General features: G+C 38.3%; 1 long non-coding RNA gene across 1 annotated transcript in view; it reads right to left on the bottom strand.

Moving 5' to 3' along the window:
- Positions 1 to 2,837: 2,837 nt before the first annotated feature.
- The window catches only part of LOC306659411, a 118,522-nt gene continuing 103,056 nt past the window's right edge, over positions 2,838 to 18,303 (bottom strand). Inside the window, exons 2-3 of the long non-coding RNA XR_013763290.1 lie at positions 13,668 to 13,794; positions 2,838 to 3,123 (exon numbers count right to left, since the gene is read on the bottom strand). This is a non-coding gene — a long non-coding RNA (uncharacterized lncRNA). The remainder of the gene's footprint in view (positions 3,124 to 13,667; positions 13,795 to 18,303) is intronic.

The raw sequence follows: 18,303 nt of genomic DNA, 5'->3' as shown, positions 1-18,303 counted from the left end.
TCCTCCGTCTCTCCCCTCCCCTCCCCTCCCCTCTCCTCTCCTCTCCTCTCCTCTCCTCTCCTCTCCTCTCCTCTCCTCTCCTCTCTTTTCTTCTCTCTTCTTTTCTTTTCTTCTCTCTCTCTGTCTCTCTCTCTCTCTCTCTCTCTCTCTCTCTCTCTCTCTCTCTCTCTCTCTCTCTCTCTCTCCCTCCCTCTCTCCCTCTCTCTCCCTCCCTCTCCTTCCTGCTCACCATCAGGTGAGTAGCTTCATCTGCCGGATACACCCACCACAGGCAGCAAAACAACAAAACCAAGTAACCATGACTGAAATCATGGGCCAAAACAAATATTTACTTAACTTTAAGTTGATTAACGTGGGGATTTTTTCACAATGACAAAAAGCTAACTAACACAAGAGGGTAATATAAAAAAATAATTAAGATTTAAAAGCCAGGTTTCTCAAATTGTGTTTGCACTTGTCATGGATTTGGCCAGATATGAGTTGCCTGTTGTTTAAGGTGGGAGGTACTTTGGAAGTTGAGCTCTTCTTTGACAAAGCTCCAGGTCAAGCAGTCTCCCACACATGTGCTGTTGGCTGCCTCTCCTCAATACATGTGGCTTAAAAGTGAGGATAGTATGAGGCCTACATTTCATAAACTGTAAGTCTCTAGGCTCAATGTGTAAATGTCTCATCCCAGTTCTAGCATGAGGCGGTTCTCCAAGGAACTCTGGCTCCTTCAGTGGAAAATTGCTTTGTAGGGATGCTTGTTGGTACTGATGTGTCATTGCTTCTAGTCCCTCCAGGCTGACAGTGCAAGGAAATCCTTGCGTTCCCTAGATCAGACCCTTACTGAGTGATAGTCAGTTCTCAGATTCCAGTTCTCACTAGTTACAAAAGCTGTCCTACTTCCACTACATTAAATATCCATTGTTGACTCAGGTTGTAATTTGTCTGCTGGATTCAATTCCCAGCTCCTTCACTACCCGTTTCGTTGATCCAAACATCTGGCCCTGGGCTAAATTGTCCAACATCTCATTGTATCTCATTTCTCATCTGTAAAGTGAAGATGATAATAACAACACACACTTGATAGGAATCATTGTAAGGAATAAACCACAGTCTGTGCATGGAAACACATTACATAGGTTTGCACATAATAAGCACTCATTGAAGGTTAAATAAAACTTGATTTTCCTTTGATTCACTTTTCAGTAACTATATGTTGCGCTATTTTGCAAAACATTTAAAGAAATAAGATGGTTAAGTTAAATAAGTATATGTTTTGTCACTAATTATCATGTATTGGGACAATTAACCCTGGGACATGTATTTAGGACACTTCAACAAGTTACCAAGAGATAGCTTTTTTCTGCTCATGCTTGACAACCCAGATGACTCATTGTGTATTCAATGAATATGAAACCTAAAACATCTTAGTTTCCAAGGGCCATAATTTCCAGGGACATTTCTTAATTTAAATAAAGTGCCTTGTGAGTCTCCTTACTATTGAGAAATGATGATTCACCATGAAAATGAATTCTTGTCTATGATGCTCAGTCCTGTCCCACGTATGCTGGTCATTGACATCAAAAGAAAATCAGCCCAAACACAGCTCTCACAGATGGTTTGCTCAGACAGAAAGGATACTTCATGAGCTGAAAAAGAAATTTAGCCAGTAGGGAAAACACACATTAAAATGATCTCTCATAATTCAGATCTTCTGTTTTGTTATTGCTATGAACTTTGTAAGAGCAGCTGAACCACATTCTGCACCCAGTCACTGATATTTTTCCCTAACCATATTGAGAAGTTTCCCCCCTCATGATCTGCTTTTGCATCTTAATGCTTTTGGGAACCAGTGGACTAAAAACAATATTATTTATGTTAATTATACTGTGAACTGCATAAATAAAATGGCTTAAACATGTTTGTGATATTATGCATTTAAATTCTGTCTATATGTTCACCCTTCGGTGACAACAGCATTTGCACAAATGGTGAATGATTGAAAATAAATTCATATTTTGTGACAAGCTCGAAAATATGAAAGCAAATATTAATGGCAAGGCATGAACAAATGGAAAGCACTGAATTTTGCAAAAAGAATTTCAAGAACCACTGCTCCCAAGAACAAGGTTTCAAAGTAAAATAGGTTACCCATCCACATGAATTCCTGTAACTTAGACCTGGGGTAATAAATCTGCTGCTGATAAAATGAAGGGCCACATTGTGGGGGTTTAATAAAGATATTAACAACCATCTCCTCTTAACTCAAACATAGAAAATCAATAACCATGACTAGAGAATCAGTTCACTTTGGATGTATAATTAATAGTGGGCCACGGAGAATGGAGAACTCATCAGCACTGTATTATACATCCACTTGAATAGCTAGCATTCTACAGTTGGCATTTGCTTCCATGTATAATATATGAAAGATCTGAACAAATATAAACCTAATTGTTGAATTAAAGTGACCTCAATTTCATGCTACCATAATCCTTTATGTAAGAAGGACAAATGCTATCCCCCTAAAGATGAGCACAAATTTAAAGCCGGGAAGTTGTTGTTTGCCCATGGTAAGTGATGACAATTCTTCTGTAATCATATAATTTAATCACACAATTGACTTTTTGAGAATAAACTCTTTCAGAGAAATGTATATATATGCCTAAACTGAGTTTCCCAGGTTGAATTCACTCCCCCATGACTGTCCAGTAACATTTTAAATATTGCATGGTGAGACTCTCTGATTTACACAGAACAATTTTGGCATCCTCATTGTGTTAGTTATCTATTGCTGCATAACAATACCACCACATTTTAATAGGTCAATACACACATTCATTACCTCAGTGTCTGTGACTCAGGAATCTGAACATGGTTAAGCTGGATCCTCTGATTAGAATGTTAAAGTCTATAATAAAGGGTGGTGTGTGTGGCTTGCTGTCTTCTAGGAGGCTCAGGCGGGAGAAGGTTCTGCTTTCTGAACTTGCTCACATAACTGGCAGAATTTGATGTCTCGCAGTTTTAGTAACAAGGCTTCAGTTTCTTGCTGACAATTGCTGGGAGCCAACTCTCAGTTCTCAGAGGTCACCCACAGTTCTTTGCAATGTGGTGTGCCCCAACATGGTTCCTTGTTCCCTGAAATAGAGCAAGGGTAAGAGAGGCTACAGCAAGAAAAGCATGCCAACTTATTTAACTTAATCATGTAATCATATATGGTCATGCACACTATGACATTTCACTCAACGATGGACCCCATATATGATGGGGAAGGTCCATTAGGTTACAATGGAGCTGAACATTTCTTACCACCTAGTGATATCATAGCCATCATAACTTCACAGGTTATGAAAGAAGCATGTGTTTCTGGTGATGCTGGCATAAACAAACCTACTGCTCCTCCAGTCATAAAAAAGTAGAACACAATTATGTACAGTACATAATACTTAATAACAGTGATAAATGACCATGGTACTGGTTTATGTATTTATGATGTAATACGTTTGATTATATTTTAGGGTGTACCCCCACCTTATAAAAATTTTTACTGCAAAAGAGTCTGACATGTGATGCCACCAACAGCCTCCTATATGTCGTGTTCACCAAGTCTGCTCATTGCATCAGGAGGCCACGTAATTGACATAGGCTATCAAGTTTTGTGTAAGTATGCTCTTCACCGTTTGCACAGTGAGGAAATGGCCTAAGGACACATTTCGCAGAATGTATCCCCAGCATTAAGGGAGATGAGATTGTATAAGTAGTCATGCACACCCTGTCACTCTTGTCACATCCTCTCAGTTAGAAGAAAGTCGCAGGTGTCACCAACACTCACAGTAGTGGATTACATGGCCATTTGTACACCAGGAAGAAGAGATTATTAGAGCTACTATGACAGACCGTTTGCCATAATCACCATCAAACTATGCAATCATGTTAATAATTCATTGTATTTTGCCCTTTGTAATGCAAAGGTAAAAAAAAATTTTAAAGGACTCATGTTACAGGTAACACTGAATAGGTTCACCAATTTAATGCAAAAATAGAAATTGTTATGTAAATATTTAGTGTCTGATGTTATAATTTAAACTGAAGTGAAGTGTAGAGAAAATGTAAAAGTATATAAATGTATGTTGATAAAAAGAGTACCTAAAATAAACTGAAATTTGTGACTTGTTTCTGCTCTCCTGGAACATCTTGTATAAAGTGTAAGGCTCCATTTCAATTTTGCATGCTTGTGGGCCAAATAACAATGTGTACTTTTAACAAGTGCACAATCATGCACTGAGAAAAGTCCGTAAGGTAAGAGACACCCTCTTCAACAAGTTACCTACATTCCAATGCATGGACATGCATCCAGTGGGTATGGATGTAAGCACAGCTTCTTGTTAATAACTGGCCAAGAACTCAAAAGCAGATTCTGTAATACCTATTAGAGTTTTTACTTCAAGTGTTACCATTAAAGCGAGACCAAATTACGGCAAGGTCTGCTTACAATCTTTCAATGCATTTCATTTCACATAAAATAAAATCCTAAATCCCATGAGGCAGTGTGCTGAGAGGGCACTTCTGTTTTCTTCTCCTTCAACCCATACTCTGGCTGGCTGCATTATTTCTGTGCCTGTGGTGAGGCAGCGTGTCATGGCAGAAGTGTGTGGCAGAACAAAGCTGCTGACCTGATGGCAGCAAGAAAAACAGAGAGTAAGGAAGAGGTTGGGGATGCGGTATAGTCCCCAAGAGCACGCCCTCAAGGATCTGCTCCCTTCAAGTAAGTCCCACCTCCCACAGTTTCCAACACCTCCCAGTAGCCTATTCAGCTAATAAGTCATCAATCAGTTGACCCACTGATCAGAGCCCTCCTCACAGAATCACTTCCTGAAACCCCACCTCTGAACATGGCCACTTTAAGGACCAAGCCTTCAACACATGAGTCTTTGGAGGATGTTCCAGTTCCAAATCATAATAGCAATAACATATGATTTTATTTTCCTAAGAAATTAGAGAAATTTCCTGTTTCCTAAATCTCAGAAACAATCTTCATGGAAATTAGATAAAGAAAGAAAAATCCATTCTTTCATTAAAGGAAAATTAAAAGCTAAAGAAAACAAAATTTTGTATCACAGTCTCAAATTTAATCAGCAATTACATTCAAAATCACGAAGAACAATCACAGTGCCTCCGACACAGATCTGCATGATGTTTACCCACTATTATTTTATTTCAGTCTCAACATGGAGTTAATCTGGAAGTCTGTTGGAATTAATAAATTCTGATCATAGGCAGATCTCGAGTGCTCTCTTTCCCTCTCCGACTTCAGCCAAGAGTTTCCCATTTGCTCAGCTCTACAAGTGAACTCCAGGGGCTCTGCTATCACATGCTGTTTTTTGTCCAGATTTAACCAAATGGGTGTTAAAAGCAAATGAGGACATCACATGGATATCCCCTTTAACTTCTAAAGAAATTTTGTAGAGAATGGTTGGTTAAACTATTTCCATTATCCCCAGGGCAGATGTTGCCGTCAATCAACATCAAAGAAAAAAAAAAAAAATTGCATGTTCTAATTCAAGGAGGCAGTGGTATTTGGCAATCACCCTTTCTCTTGCTTCTTCCACCCGGCAAACTAGAGCGAGACATTCTCCCTGCCTGCCCCCCTGAAGCATCAATGGTGCACTTAACCTAAAGATAGAAGACTCTTAAAACTTCAAGTCGAATTGATAACATTATTTCCTTTACACAAAGCTACTCTGCTAAGTTTTCCCTATTGTGACAAGCCATTTGAGTCCTCAAACCATTACTCGTGTAATTGTTCAGATCTTAGATTATCTGTGCTATTTGAAGTGAATGCCTGCATTTTAACAGGAGGTGTTACAATTATGGCTAAGGTTTATAATCCCTTTTTAAGTAGGTTGAGCTTTGGAGCAATCAAACATTCTCATGAGGAGACATAGGCTTTATTTTCAGGGGCATCAAGAGGGCAAAGATTTCAAGCTGCCTCTAGTTATGTGACAGAAAGCATATGAAGGCCGTTCATTTATCCAGGGTACTCATTCCAGGCAGGGTCGACTAAGCCCCAAGCACCTGTTTTCTTTATTAGCGCATGCACTGCCTGAATTACCCTGATTATTGTTTCAACTCTTTCCTTTACTTTGCCTGTGGGGATACTCTGCCAGCATTCAGGGCTTCAACCAAGAATGACAGGAACCCACAGGAGGTTGCCTTTGGTTCTTGACAGCCAGGGGAAGAACTGGAGCAGAAATATGAGCCAGTCACTCGACTTTCCTACTTGATTTCCATCTCTATCTGTCCTTCTAAAAATACCAGGGCAAATTTCTCATACGTGTATTATAGATCAAGCACATCATTCACTTCAACTGCCCCCTAAGGCTGCTGTATTTTTAATGGCATCCAAACTTCCAAGCAAATGAGGATTTGCTGAATCAAAGATCCCAAGTCTATCAATAATGTGATGTCAGTTACAGGATGGAAGAACTCATTTGAACCTTAAAGAGACATTTATCATGTGATTCTTTTTGCTAGAGTTTCAAAAAAAGTAAATTTGTTTTCTTCCTGAGGAATATGGGGACTGAAAATCCAGCAGTTCAACAGCATCACTTTCATCTACACGGATAAGAGCCCATCCAAACCACTGTTGGATTTGTGTGCAGGATATAAAGATATAAATTATTTTAACTCTGCCCCTCTCTTCATCCCTCCAATCCCGGAGAACATAACTTCCTTTTTTTTTTTTTTTTTTTTTCCCAACTATGGAATGAACTCAGGGGCTCTTTACCACTGTGCTGCATCCCAGTTATTTTATTATTATTTTTTTTTATTTTGACACAGAGACTCACTAAGTTGCTGAGGCTGGCCTCTAACTTATAGTACTCCTGCTTCAACTTCCCAAGTTACTGGGATTACAGATGAGTCCCACCATGACTAGAGGTCAGGAGAATATAACTTAATCAGGAAAGAAACAGGTCATATATAATTACTAAGTAAGGCATTAAGTATGAAACAAAACCTTAAAAGGAGACCATGAAAAGCGACTTATGTGTCCAATGAGGAAAAGAAATTATTTGCTGGGTCAAGAAACAAAATCAAAATCAGGCAAATGTCCAGAGGAATAAGAACACAATTTAAGAGCAGATTGGAAAAGAAATTGAGTAAGTCAGGAGTGAGGTCTTCAAAATTTGGAAATCTTCAAATATTGAGAGTATCCTTGTTTGGTATATTAAATCAAACATATAAGGTGTGTTTAGAGCTTTATGCAAACACTTCGGGGAATTTGACATTCCCAAGGACAGCTGATGTCAACAAAACAAGTGTCTATGCACAGCAGTAAAGTGGATAGCAGACCACCAAGGCTGGGGCAGACTACCTGCCAGGAGACAAACAAGAAAGAACAAAGACAGACCTCCAAGAACTGATGAATCAGTTTTCTAATGTTGAGCAACAAGTTACGCAAATGATATGCTGCTGCTAAAGCCCCATGTGATGTACAGAGAGGTGGAGCCACAGGGCAGTGACTGGGTTTAGATTAGATCAGCAGGTGGGCTCTCACCATGAGATTCATACACATAAAACAGGATGAAGACCAGGGACATCTGTATACAGAAAGCAGAGATCCCTGTTTGGGGCAGATAATTTCATTCCTGTTTGTGGTTAACTGTGTTCCCTCTCGGAGAAACTGTCTACAAAACTTGGAATTCAAAATATTATCTCATCAATAAAAGCAAGCACAAGGAACACATTCACAATCATTCAGCAAACAGAAAAAGTTCCCGAATGGGTCCTTGTAGCATAAGATACCTAGAATTCCTAAATATTTTAAACTACATATTTTTTAAAGGGAGCCTAAAGATGTGTGGGAATCTGGATTCATTCTCATACAGTGCAAGAAAGGGAAAATAAAATGTTGAGTGTCAAACTCAGAAGGGACACTGGGGAAAAGAAAAACAGTTGCTCACAAAGAGAGAGTCATTGAAAATATTGTTCAGAAGATGAAAAAAAAGAGAGAAAGGAGAGAAATCTTTGGCTTGAGGTAAGTGCCAAGCACCAGCATACTCTGTGACTAGAAGAGTATGAGAGAATCAGGTATGAACACTACCCCTCTGAGGCTGCCCTGCCTGTTTACAATATGGCTTTGGAGAAGGTTTTGGAACTCAATTGCTTTCTTCCAAGTTTCCATTTTCCGACTTCATGGCCATTCCAGATAAACATCTGTGCTTCATATCGTGTGTTGGGCACATTGCTACTGAACTGATATCAAATGCTGTTCCTCCATCTGTCGCCTGCTGAGGTAACACTTGATTAAAACTTTTTAAAAAGCAGTTCAGTCAAATCTCAACTTTCACTGTGTTTGATCCTTTAAAGGAGAAAAATCTGGGCAAGAACTCATTTAACATTAATAGCAAATGAATTTGCCTAGATGGGACTTTCTCTGAGTTATTATGATTTAAGTATACAGAGAGGATAGACCATAACTGGTCACACGCTTCCCTTTATATACATGCACAGTAACACCTGAAACCTCAGGCATGAAAATATATTTAATATAAGGCCACAAAAGTATGGATGTGTATAGACTATGAATGTTACAAAGCATGTATCAGTCTTCTTGGCCTCGAAGCTTTCTTTCTAAGAACCATGTGATCAGGCTGGGTCACACCTAAAATGCAGTGTGTTCCAGAACAGAGTCTAATGAGGTTGAACTTACTGTTTATTCCCATCAACACTTTCTTAATGACCAACTCTGTTCCCCAAACAGATTCTAAATCAGAATAAAAAATGACAGTAATTTCTCTCACAAGCACCATGTTTTGAAGATTGTGTCAATCCCTAGGTGGCATTTGTTAAGTAAGCCCGAAGATGACTATTGTGTATTAAAAAGGCATATGTCTCCAATTAGAATGGCTTTCATCAAGAACAAAAAACAATAATAGATGTTGGCCTGGATGTTGGGGAAAAGGCACACTTTTACATTGCTGGTGGAGTTGCAAATTGGCGCAGCCACTCTGGAAAGCAGTGTGGAGAATCCTCAGAAAACTTGAAAGGGAACCCCCTTTTGACCCAGTTATCTCACTCCTCGGTTTATACCCAAAGGACTTAAAATCAGCATACTACAGTAACACAGCCACATCAATATTTATAGTGGCTCAGTTTACAATAGTTAGATTGTGGAACCAACCTAGATGCCCTTCAACAGATGAATGGATAAAGAAACTGTATATAATATATATATATATATATAGGAATATTATTCAGCCATAAAGAAGAATAATATTATGGCATTTGCAAATAAATGGATGGAATTGAAGAATATCATGCTAAGTGAATTAAGCCAATCCCAAAAAACCAAAGGCCAAATGTTTTCCCTGATAAGTGGAGAATGATATATAATGGGGGTGGGGGGGTGGGGAGTGAGAGAAGAATGGGGTAACTTTATGTAGAAGGAAATGGGGGCAGGGATCTGAAAAATGGTGGAATGAGACAGACATTACCCTATGTACATGTATGATTACACAAATGGTATGAATTTATATCATGTACAGCCATGGAAGTGAAATGATGTACCCCATTTGTGTACAATGAATCAAAATGTAGTCTGTAAAAAATTTAAAAATAAGTAAATTATTAAATTTTTAAAAAAAGACATATGTGATTTCCAGTCAACATGGTTCATTCACAAGGACACATCACTGGTTACTGGAGTGAGCTGACTCAAGGAAAAGCAAGGAGAGAAAGAAAGAATTGGTCTTTCAGCAATCTGTACCATGATTTTGAAATACAGGATGAGTACCCTAATCTGAAAATCCAAAATATGAAGTGCCCCCAAATTCAAAACTTTGTGTGGTGACCAGATGGCACAGATAGAAAATTCTAGATCTGATTTTGGGGCATGTTGTGGTCAAACACAGGTGGACAAAAGCATGATATTATATATAGCCTATGAGCTATGTGTATGAAGAGTAAATGAAAGATGGAGATAAATTTCATATTTATTCTTCAGTATTATTGTCAAGACATCTCATATGACTATTCTAATACAGTATTTGAAAATCAAAGAAAAAAAAAAAAAAAACCCTTGAAATCCAAAACATTTCTGGTTCAAAGCATTTAAGATGAGAGATATTCAAGAGTCCATCAACTGTAATTGACGTTGAACCAAAGAGTAGGAGAAACTTATCCTTGTTGAACTGAGGTTTGCATCAGATCCCTAAGTAGTAAAATGTGGAGTGAATTTGTGTTAAACCAAGTATATTCATTTTATTGTCTTTTACTCTGAGATTATATTCTTCCCACTTTTCTTAATGTCTTTTTCTGATAATGTGTCTAGTAAATTTTTTTTTATTTTAGTGATTAATGCTTTTACTTGAGTAAACAAAAACATACAGCCCTAATGGATTTCCAAAATTTCTTTTGAAATTCTAATAGTCTGTGAAATTCAAAAATCTGAGGAAGTAGGCTATATCATTAAGAAATGCATTAATGGGTTGGCGGTATAGCTCCATGGTACAGCACTTGTCTAACATGCACAAGTCCCTGACTTTGATCCCCAACACCACACACACATATACGCAAAGTGCTTTTATATGCAGTATGAAGAGAATGCGTGGGATATTTCCCTAGAAAAAATGCTCTTAACATGTCAAATCATCAAGTTATTTTAGGTGCTTTCTGCTACCAATAGTGAATAGTCCTATCTGGCAGTTTTACTTGAAATCTAAAGCAAGTAAAAAGAAATGAAAAGCAAAGCAAAACAAAGCAAACTTCCCATAAAGATAATAAAGGAAGGCCAAATGAAATAAGTTTTCTGATCTTTTGATTATTCCTCCTCCTAAGTTTTCATTTCAGCATTTGAAAAGTATCCCAAATTCTGTAAGTGTGTGTTTGCTAATTATACAAGTTTACTTTCATTAATCCAACAAATTTCTGTGGAGCACCTGCTATGAAATAGATATTGTATTAAGTCACCAGAAATAAAATGGTCAGCCTAACAGACAAATCTCATGGTATTTGCATTCTCATGGGATATAATTTCTTCTCAAATTGGTTTTTGGCAAAAGAATTGTTGCTTAACAAGATTCTTTGTTTGCAATTAGAGGAGTCCAGTTAAAAAGAGGTTTATTGAAAGGGTTCAAATTCATCTGTATATTTCCACTTCAAGAACAGAATATCAGAAAAATCATCCTTTCGGATTTCTCTGGGACTGTACAGACTGCAGTTTCTGCTCTTCTCTGTTGCACAAGGTGTTTTTACAATCCTTTCTCTGTTGTGAGGTTATTTTTGTTCTACTTTAATAATAATATTTTGTGGCTTCGCTTTTCTTATAGTGTTGCTTCTTGTATATGTTTGTGTGTGTGTGTGTGTTTCCCAAATATAAATATATGCACATATATATTTCCTATATATTTCCATGTATATATGTGTGTGTACATATATATAGATACATATATACATATTTCCTAAAGTTTATATATATGCATTAGTGCATTAATAAGAATCATGTATGTACATATGTGTGTATATATTTTACTTTCACTGCTATTTTATTCTCTATTCTTTATGCTTTCCACAAATTCTCAATATATGTTAATTAATAAGCCTAACAAATGCCAATCTTGAGCTTTCTACCCATATTCCAATGAAAGTAGCCACTGACAAGAGGATCCTGTGTTACAAACACATCTGCTGTATGCAATTGTCTTTCAAAACAAGTTGAAAACCACACATGTGTAGAAAACAAATATATATAGATATAATGACATATTTGTAAACAGATAAAAGCGATGACCTGAAACCATAACTTAAATTACACTTCAGAGGACACCAGCAATGTGAGGTATACTGGTGGCAATCCTTGGCTAGGAAATGTGCTCTGTGGGTGGAACCACCCCCTAATTGCACACAGCAAACCAGGCTTTGGGTAGAATACTGCTTTGACAGACAGGGTCCCACCCCACCCCTCCACAGAGAGAAGAAGCCTGTGTCTCTTTCATCCTGGTTTCAGAGGTATTTTGTAGTTCAAAGAAACAAAATGTAATGAGCATGTGATGTCTCGTTGCAGCTGCAGATGCTGCTCTTGCCATGTTGATCTTCAGAATTCCAACAATTCTCATTTCTCATGGTTAGGTGTGAAGAAGTGTGTGTGGTAATGCAAGTGGCAGGTGAAATGAAGCAAATGAAGGGACAAAGGGACAGTGATTGTTGTCTAGGCATTTGGGATGCAGTACTTTGCATAAGTGGAAATAGTGTTGTGTCCACCTATAGTGAGAGAAATGACCAGTCCTACATACAGAAGTAATTAATACAATATTATAAAGGTGAATAGAAAATGATAAGTGAATTGCCTGGTACATAGATTACACTGTGTTCACAATGTGGAATAATAGCCCCAAAGGAAAAATTGGTTCTTACAGGTGAAAAAAAAAATGTTGAAATCATAATGCGTTGTGGCCCTCCAAAGGGTCAGGTGATATAATCAAATATGCAGTCTATTTATTGTAATAAATAGTGTGTTATGAATGTTGATTGGAAAAAGCATCTAAAAATGTTCCTTACCAGGGCCATTAATGAAAAAAAGATTATTGAAAACTGAATTATGTCCAAGATGGTAATCATTGTGGAGTGATGATCATGTTGGTAGCAATGGCTCAAGTGAAAGCAACCAGTGAACAGCTCAACGAGTTGGCAAGAGTGTGGCAAGCATAGGCTCAAAGTCAATGTCATATGCTAAATATGACTGTATTTGTGGACACATTGGGGCAGTATGTTGGAGACATGGCATGCATAATATGAAACAAATTTAAAAACAGATAATATTTCCTTTAGAAAGTAAAGGCTACATGGACATTTCAGCATAGACCACTACATGACTATCCCCCTCTGTAAGCAACTTCGAAGAAACCAAAGAATTTCTTCACATGGCATTGGAACAAGATCAAAGGAAGATGTTCAGAACGCTTTCCGAGTAGTCTTTCTGGAAAGTTCCCTAGAGTTGGTAAGATATATGGAAGATGAAGAGACAAATGCCCATGGATATTCTGGATGGAGGGGAGAAGGTAGGAGGGAAACCCTGGGTGAGATGGGGAGCTGAATGCAGAATTCCACTTCCTGTGACTGTTCAACTGCATACAAACATCATCAATGTAATGATGGAAAGGATGGAGGCCACGCCAAGGAAAAAACCAGCATGTGGCAGGATGTGTCCCCATCACGCAGCAATCTCATCTGAAACACCTGTGAAAGAGCCGGTCAGAATCTTATGATGTGCAAATTAAAGGCATCAGATATGTTAAGTTCACCAAATTCGGTTTGTTGAAATTTCTAGTTTTGAGTTCTTGTTAATTCCTGTGTCTGCTTCATCTCCAAACCCCCTAGGCATCTAGATCATTGAGTTGACAGAAAAACTTCCATGAACTCTCCATATATAGCCAACACATGAATGGGGACAATAGTGGAAACCAAGGAGAATGTAAAAATGAGTTAATGCATATTAAAGTCCTCATGTGCCTCTATTCAAACAGCTATGACTAATAGACAAGAACAAAGCTCCACCTACACCTCATATTGAACTGCAAGTTGACTGTGAAATAACCAATCTGTTAACTGTAAACATAACATGGCATTTTCCAGAACTAACTTCAACAGTATTTCCCATTACATATGGTGGCAATTTTTCTTACCAAGAATTGGGATCTATCAAGCATACAGCCTCATTGCAGGTAAATAGGGTGGTGGTTCAATTTTCTTCTGTCTCGTTGATGTCTTTTCTGTGGAAGTGGGACACCAAATTACACCACTTCATTGTCCCTGAAAGAGAATGGAAGTTGAGCTTCCTGACAGCATCCAGAGATGCCTGCAAGGTAGGAATCACAGGCCTGACCCACAATGCTATGTCACTTCAGGGTAGAGGCCGAAGCTGAGTTCCCTGGAGGTCTTCAGTTCCATGCTGGTGCTCACAGTACTGGATGAAGAGATGGAACAAGTGAAGTGGCAGCTATACTGCCTCCTCCCATCTCCTTCACTTAGTGATGTCAGATAGAACTGGGGTCTAAAATCCCCACCACGTCCTACTCACAAAGTTATTCAAGGACACAGAGCCAACTAATCCCACTTTATTCTGCCTTGTTCATTTTCATTATGTAGGGAAGATAGGGAGGTTCTGCTTCCCTCTGAGTCCCACAGAGAACAGGAATGAAAATAAGTAAAATATTGAAAAGCCTCAATTAATATATCCTTGTTCAGCCTCGTTGATGGGGGGCAGGTGGAGGATCAGTTCCCTCTGACATCAGGAGGGCAGGAGTGTAGTAGTTTCTAGAGGACACGAGCCCAATATTGCACATTCTTAGTAAGTTCCACTGCCTGGTAGCAGTGGTTGAGGTTTCTGCTAGATGTCACCAACACTATTGGTAAGGGGATTGGATCATCAGAGGGAGAGAGAGAGAGAGAGAGAGAGAGAGAGAGAGAAATGAGAAACTGCACGTGTCCAGAGAAATGAGAAATGATAAATGCATTCCACTTTCCCAAAGCTGTGAATGGAAGATCATTTCCCTGCTCAGTTCCACTAACACCAAGGAGGTGTGTGTGTGGTTTTCCTACTGGTGTTTGGGATACGACAATAGCTCTTATCAAAATGGCATTCTGTTTATAGCCCACCCTTTGATTATTTCTTTGTCTAGGGGATTTTATTAAACCCTTTTGTACTTGTTGGCAGTTCTGGGCTGGAGGCGTCTGAAGTGATTTGTTAGGAAGCTGGGGAAGGCTGAAAAGAAATCCAAAACTCACTATCACATCATTCCTCAAGTCCTCAGTTCTTGGGGTTTTCCATAGTTCCTTACCATATGAGATTACTCCGAATTGCAATTTACTTCCTCACAGCCAGAGAGAGAAGGAGAGAGAAAGGGAGATTTCAGTAGGAAGAACATGGCCTTCACATGAGACATAATCATATAATCACACAGTTGTGTGTATCCCATCCCCTTTGCCATATTTTATTGATTAGAAGCAAGTTATAGGTTCTCCCTGTGCTCAAGGGAAAAGAATCACACAAGGCCAGAAGAACAGCAGGTAAAGTTCATGGGGGCACCTAATGTATGTCTGCCACATACAGACAGATTAAATATTTGTTGAATAAATTGACTTAGAGATTCCCCAAAGAATTCTGACATTAACCAATTCATCTCAAAATAGAAAAGTAAAATGGGATAATTTTCCTACTCATGACACACAAAGTCTGGGGGAAAAGGGAGAAACATTAAATAAAACATATTAGATATTTGATTTTATTTATAAAAATTGTGTTTCCTTATATGTTTATCTGCATCGCTTACAGCATTTAATCTGAAGAGAAACTATAGGAAATGAAAGATTAAAATACCGAGGTAGTATTTAAAGGCTCCTGAAGATCTGCTGAAGTCTCATTATCTCTGGGCACATCTCTCAAGGTTCTTGATTTCTTTTAGATGAGGTAGAAAGACCTCTGACATTTCGAATGCACCATTCTAATCAAATCTCCTTTCTTTGGAATGATTTCAGAGAATATATTATAGGCCTAAGGAAAGTCATGAATGTCTAACATTCTAAGCACAATAGAATAACTTGTTGGTGGAGGGAGGGAGGCAGACAAGAGTCCAGGGCTTTTAGATCAGGTGCCTTTTAAGTTCCTTGTGACAGAGGTGGGGATTAGTTCACATATGCTTGGGAGAAAATGAAAGCATGAATCTACTTAGGCATTTAGCATCAACGTTGAGTGATGCATTTTCATTTTTGCATGTTTGAATGCCAAACTCCAAATTATCTTGAGCAAGAGGGAAACTGTACATATAAAACCACTCATTGGCTAAGAGAAGTGTCTTCAGGATTTCATAGACTCCAAATTGTCATTTCCAGGTAACTTGACAGCAAGCACTCAGTCTGAGGCCTTCAAGCTCATTAATGTATGATTTCAAAAGACATATCTTAACTCCTTTAGACCCCAATTTCACTTGGTGTGAAACGAGAACACAGTCACATGTCCATCATTTCCACAGAGGTCTGGGAACCCGGGAATTTGCATCAAGCTTCTTTAGAGACATCGGGAAACGTGTATAAAAACTTATTCCCCGATTCCTGTCTTTGGAAACTTTAATACAATAGATTTGACTGATCTCTAAAATTGAAATTTTTAAAAACTAAGAAATTTCCCCCAAAAGATTGTAAAATAGGTTTAGAAACTGCTGATCATTAAGTCTACTTTACAAGCAACACTCTACACTTCACCTATAAGCAGAGCTCCTGATCTTACAAGTATTCGGGAGAAATGCTCATCATGAGACCTAAGCCTCATTCCTAAAGGGAATGGCCAGAGGACTTCTGGCTGAGACAGCTGTGTCTCATCTGCTGACCCTGTCACTGACAGTACTCCTCTCTCTTTTCCTATTGAACACACTTTAGTCAGTTGTCACCCTTATGTTTATGGATGAATGTTTCACGTTGTTTTCTCCTTTATCCACTGCTACATGTTCCTTGTGACTTAGACTGAAGATCTTTGTTCCCTTGATAGCCTAGCCTTGGTTTATCTTCAACCCTGCTTTATAGAGCAACAGGGGATAACAAACTCCCATTAGAAAATATGGCATTTTAAGTGGTAGTATAGGTGTTGAACAGTGGTCCAGGTACAGAAGGAATGTGTATATGATGCAAAGATGTAATAACCAATGGAGAAGTAAAGTTAAACTTGAAAGCTACTGAAATAATGGAGATATTTTCTTGTGTGGTGATGATGATCAAGATGATGATGATGATGATCTGAGTTGCTTTTATGAAACTATATCCCCGTTAAGACTGCTCTTTCCCTTCCCTAGAGATGAAAGTACAATCCATTTACACAGTTATTTGAGGCACTACCCAGTTAGCTCAACCATCCATGGTAGGCAGAATAATAGCAGCCCCCCAAAGATATCTGTGTCATAATTCCAGGACCTATAAATATTTTACTTCATATGGCAAAATAGACTTTGATTATGTAATTAAGATAACAAACTTAAGATAGAAATATTTTTTATATTTATATTTTTATTTTATTTTATTTATTGGTTCTTTTTAGTTATCCATGACAGCAGAATCCATTTTGATATAATTATATAAGCATGGAATATATCTTATTTAGTTATACATTCTTATGGATGTACATGGTGGTGGGATTCACTGCTGTTTTCATATATGTACATGAGAAAATCATGTAAGATTCATTCCAGTGTCTTTCCTTTGCTTATCCCCCTCCCTTTCCTTAATTCCCCATTGTCTAATCTGCTGCACTGCTTTTTTTTACTTGAATTTATATTTAATCAATGTGTTAGTACTTTAACACTGCAACTAATCAGATGTCTCCTGCAACAAACACATTTATGAAGATTAATCCCACTTATTCCTACTGCACTTCTATTCTTCCCCTCCTGCTTCCCCTTAGCTTCCACTAAACAGAAAAAACATTTGACCTTTGGGTTTTTGGGACTGGTTCACTTAACATGATAGTCTCTAGATCTACCCATTTGTTGACAAATTTCACAAAGTCCTTCTTTATGATTGACTAATATCTCATTGTGTATATATACCACATTTTCTTTATCCATTCATCTGTTGAAGGACACCTAGGTTGGTTTCATAGCTTAGTTATTGTGAATTGAGCTGCTATAAATGTTGACATGACTATGTCACTGCAGTATCCTGATTTTAAGTCCTTTAGTTATATACCCAGGAGTTGGATAACTGGGTCAAAATGGTGATTCTATTCCAAGTGTTCTGAGGAATCTCCATACTGCTTTCCAGAGTGGTTATTAGCATATTTTAATATGCACAACAATGGGTTTCATTAAAGCACATTTATACCAGCATATGACATACTTTGGTCATATCCATCCCCCATCACCCTCCATTACCCTCTCTTCTCCCCTCCCCTGAAACCCTTTCTCTTCTCTGTCTGCTTCTACTTCCATGTCATCTTTGACTCCCCCTAGATTCCACAGGAAAATAGGGCCAGAGATGGTAGCTTGTAAAACAATGAACCCACTATTGCTAAAGTGGGTACCCACTCCTGCTAACGGCGGAAGATCATAAGTCAAGGAATGCAATTGACCTCTAGAAGCTGCAAAAGAGAAGGAAACAGTTCTCCCTTCAAGTCCCAAGGAGAGACACAGAACTGCCAACAGCGTGATTCAGCCCCATGAGGACGTCCAACATACATAATGTGAGAACAAGAATCTGTGCTGTTTTGAGTCATTACGTTTGTGAATTTATTTCTTCATTTTTGTGGTGATGGGGGTTAAACCCTGGGCCTCATAG

The sequence above is a fragment of the Sciurus vulgaris genome, assembly GCF_902686455.1.
Source record: "Sciurus vulgaris genome assembly, chromosome: 4".
Classification (NCBI taxonomy): domain Eukaryota; kingdom Metazoa; phylum Chordata; class Mammalia; order Rodentia; family Sciuridae; genus Sciurus; species Sciurus vulgaris.
The sequence above is the reverse complement of the archived record's forward strand: the minus strand, read 5'-3'. Positions and strand labels throughout refer to the sequence as shown.